The sequence below is a fragment of the Anastrepha ludens genome, chromosome 6, assembly GCF_028408465.1.
Source record: "Anastrepha ludens isolate Willacy chromosome 6, idAnaLude1.1, whole genome shotgun sequence".
NCBI lineage: Eukaryota > Metazoa > Arthropoda > Insecta > Diptera > Tephritidae > Anastrepha > Anastrepha ludens.
The window spans coordinates 3,572,105-3,577,032 of record NC_071502.1 but is presented as its reverse complement, the minus strand read 5'-3'; positions in this window follow the sequence as shown (position 1 = coordinate 3,577,032).

Sequence of the window (4,928 nt, the reverse complement as noted above, 5' to 3'; positions counted from 1 at the left end):
GGCGAACAAATAGGTTAACTATAACGCTGCGCGACACGTATAAAAAAAAATAGGTGCGTTATACTCGACGACAATGTTATACGGTAAAAATAAATGCACCGTATCTAACTGGCCGGAACAACTGTTTTAATAAATTTCGCCACCGGTTAATAAGTTTATTGCACTATTTTACAGGTCCTATTTAATGTCTTATGTACTCCGCACTAAGTACACAACAAAAACAATGCTCGAAACCGCAACGGGAAAATATGCAACTTTAAATTATTTAATTTAAATTATTAAATTAACGCGAAAAAACACGGCGATCACGTCGGGGTCACCAAATGTTGAGCTTCCAATATTTTTTGGCAGCTGTATCGCGAAATAAAAAACTAGGTTTTTTTTAACACGTTATAATTTGTCTTTTAATTTATTGCGTGGCCGTGTTTATAACAAGTTCAACTGCTAATGCTATTTGCGAATATTTGCACGTATATATATATGTGCATGTGTAACTGTATTAGGCAAGCGAAAGGAGAAGTAACGTTATGTATACATATCTTATGCTAAGTAAATGCCTGCGTATGCTTTGTATTTTTGTATGCCGTTAAGCGAAAAGGAATATTGTAAGGAATGTATAAAAACTGATAAATAATATAACATGACATTTTAAGGTGACCAGCTAACATAATATTTTAAGGTGACCAGCTTATATAAATTATAAATATTGGCTATAGTTAAGAAGTTACTTTGTAGGTTGTGGAACGGGATTAGCTGCTGCTCCGAACAACCTCCAATAATGAATACACAGTAAAATAATAACAGAAATAGCTTTATTGTTTTCCGAAATATTATCCTGGGAAGTCAATACACTTCTGTATTCGTTTGAACAAATTTTCAAGCACTTTTGCTACTCAGATATGCATACCTCAAAAATGAGTTGAGGCATCAACAACTTTTTCAGGTGTTGAAAAACGTTGACTCGCATTTTATTTTTGATTTACGGGAGCAAGGCTGGTGGTGTCAAGGTTGTAAGACGGCCCTCGGAGTGCTCAAAAACTCTCCTGTGTGAGTCGAGTGAGAGCCCACATTGCCTTGGTGAAGAATGAGCTTTACGACGACATAGACATAGCGCAGCGAATAAAGATCTAGCGACTCCGTTCGGGTATGTCGTCCAAATGGATACAAGCGCTCCAGCTCTGAAAGTATTCGATGCGGTACCAGCAGAGATAGAGGAAGGCCTTCACTGCGTTGGAAAGATCAGGTGGAGAAGGACTTGGCTTCAATTACTGTGTCCAACTGGCGTCGGTTAGCACGAGAAATAAACGACTGGCGCACTTTATTAAACTCGACCAAAATCGCTTAAGCGGTTATCGCACAATCAAGAAGAAGAAACCCTTTATAACAAAGAATTTAACACTGCAGAATATTCTCGGTTCCTTCAATTGCAAAATAATGCATTGGCACATCAACTTCAAATTCAAATCTAATTCAAATTTTAGTTTTAATCATACCGGTAAGGGATGATTCGACACAAATTGGCGACTGTATTTTAGAGCATTCCAAGGACGTAGTCTTATACCTAGAATATTGATACCTCATTATACAAATTAATTTAACAGAGTATCGTCATTTCCTTTTAAGCTTTCGTTGTGATATTTTCCAGTAAAAATTTTTTGCAATTTAGACTTTTCTGTTACTTTAAAACTCAAAGTCTATTGTGACTTGAAATTCATTTAAATAAAGGGTTTTTCAATAAGGGCGGGTAGATGTTGAAATGGAATAAAATGGCGTTTGCCATGATTGGCCATGATTTTGCCATGTGTCTAACTCTTGCTTCCATAAAGTTAATTCTTGACTTCATAAATGGAACACACGCATTTAGCCGTCAGCGTCACCTTTACAAGTTCACCATCACTACAGGGCGTTAAAAAGAATGGAAGAAAGTGAGTGACCTGTGTACAATTGCCTATTGTTAAGCTTAACGATTCCGTTATGATTTGTATGTATGTATGTATATAGATTTTAACACCTGACTACCCTCCATTTTACAAATGCATATCTTTCTTTTAATTCAATAAACACATTTTCCTTTTGAATCAAAGAATTTCTTTTTGTCTACCACTTGAAAAATTGATTATCATAAAATTTTTCAGTTATGTTTTCTTTTCGAAATTAATCAAACTCATAAGTTCTTTAGTGCATGCAAACATACGTACACACATACTCGTATGTAGATATGTGCATACGTAGCGCCACATGAAGCGTCCAAGTCCAAATACAATATAAAATTGAAACCAAACCAAAAGCACAACCGCAATGTATGTAATTGAAGATTAATTGACATCCAGCTGTGCAGTTTGCTGCACAACAGTGTAATTCAAAAGTCAAACAAAAAGAAAGAAATATTTTACCCTGCTTATGGTGGTTATAAGTCCACGCACTCGTATGCACACTCTTCATATGGAAATAGTACCATTTTGGACTTCAGAGCGAGAGAGAAAGAGAGAGAAAAACACATTGATCATCAAATATGTACTTGACATTAGTTTTGAGACTTCTCAGTCTTGCATATGTAGGTGCGGAAGATTGAATATCAAGTTCGTTTTTAAATCGAAACAAATTTTAATTTTATATTATGCAAATTTTACGAGCATTCCTGTAAGAGTAAATATTTCAAATCAGCTATTCCTAATCCCCCTTTAGAAAGCTCAATTTTCGAATTATGGGAATAACTTGTAAATATCCGGCTTGCGCTACTTTGTTGTCAACGGAAAGTTATTTCTCCTAACGCCTGGAAAATCAGAAATAATCGTTTGGATTTGCCATACGATCGTAGTCGGATTTTGATAAAGGAAGTGCGCTAAAGAAATATTCTCCATGAAATTTTTGACTTTCATGTACGCAAAAATTACTGCATTTCCATTTATCTAGCATTATTTTTATAGATTGAATCTCGAGGGCGATATTGGCTCTGTTTTGAACCGTAAATATTTATTTCAATAAGCATCCCAATTCCACTCAGCTTTCCAACTCAATTAAATCAAACCATAAATCAAATGGGGCCATAAAAACCAAAAAAGAGTTAAGAGCCAATTGAAAATAAAGGAAATGAACCAAAAACAATGTAGAAATAGTAACAAGGTTTTTTGGATTACTGGATGATGACCAACAGTGGCTAATTACGTGCATATTAACCGCTTCAAGCTACTGATGAATTTCACCAGATGTGCGATAATGAAGCCTGCCATATCCGCAGGTGTAGCAAACAAGTGAAAGCCAAGATGTCTAAATATTTACCCTACGAATACAGGGCAGCTGGGAAGAAGGTGCTGAGATGATTCCACCTCGTCCTACAAACCGCTTTTGCTGAAATGACTTGAAACAATCCCAAGTCTTACTGCATGGGTACCTAGACGACAATTTTCGGTAAGGACACCCACCAAATTCGAGAGCTGCGCCTTTGTTAACCCTAAACGTTCCCTCGAGCGCACTCGATCTACACGTGGCCAAAAGTATCTCGCGACCTTTCACGCCTACGCACTAACTCAGCGCTCACTGAGTTGATGCGAGGCCCATCTTTCCAGGACTAGACCACAGGACTTCATCCTCCAGGGCCACCTATCGAGTCAGCTCATCAGCCTAGCAGTTTCCCTTTATGCCGCTATAACCGAGAACCCAAATCAGCCTCATATCGAAGTATTCGCAAACAGTCAAGAGAGAAGTCAAACATTCTTCGACTGATGCCGAACGCACAAATAACGAGCCCAAAGCCCTAATTAACGCCTGGCTGGCAGTTTAGATATTTAGGTCCATTACAGTAATTACAGAAGTACGCAACCAATTCAATGCTTCTTTAATTACGGCTACCTCTGCTTGCAAAAAATTACATTGGTCGGGAAGCCTAAAAAATTATTGCAACTAATGGAGATTTTATTGAGTTATTTTATAGACATATAATATTATAAGTTAATGGTGTGTACAAATTTCGTGAAGTTACAATAGTTAAATTTTGTTCAAAATAAAAGCAAATTAGTGTTACTCTCAAGCATGACCCGAATAGCCCGGTTGAATTGAAATGGAAAGCATCTATACGGAACTCCATTATTGCATATTAGCGCCCAAATCAAAACTAAGGGACCCGTCTATGCTCCTATTGACAAAGATGTGGCATCATATCATATCGGCAGGTATTTTTATACCCGCGCTTTTGTGCCCAAGGGTGTCATAATTTTGTTCGATTGTGTAAATATATCACAGCGCAACTGGGGGCGAATGATCGTCATTACTTACACGAGCGATTTCATGTAGAAACAATATTTTTTTTCAAAATAAAAAATTTGCAACTACTTTTTTGAATTGTTTCTACATGAAATCGCTCGTGTAAGTAATGACGATCATTTTGAATCTAAAATTATTAAAATCGGTTCATTTTTGACTAAGTTATGAGCATTTAAAAACAAAATTTTCTTATATTATTAAAAAAAAATCGATTTTGAGCCGAAAAACAAAATTGCCGATAAAGCTTGAAAAAAAATTTTTTCGGGCGAAAAAAAAAATACGTGTCTCATTATTTTGACCAGAGAGCAACATATTTGAGTTACATCGAAATCGAAGAACATGTCCCGAATAGTCCTTTTGAATTGAAATGGAAAGCATCTATAGACAAATGGTGGATTACAAAGATATCGATAAAACAGCAATACACCATTGCGCTATGGCCAATGATAGTCATCCAAGTGTGACGGTTCCTTTTATTCTTTAGTTGAGTTTTAATTTATCAAATTTCATTTTAGAAAATAAGAACACAAGTGTAAATAAGCAGCATTCGAAGTTTCAATATTTTCAAATAAAATATTGCAAACTAGGGCCTGTTTCGATAATACTTACGTTTGTGTGCATATATATTCCTACATAATAATATATTATATACATATAATTGGCACTTA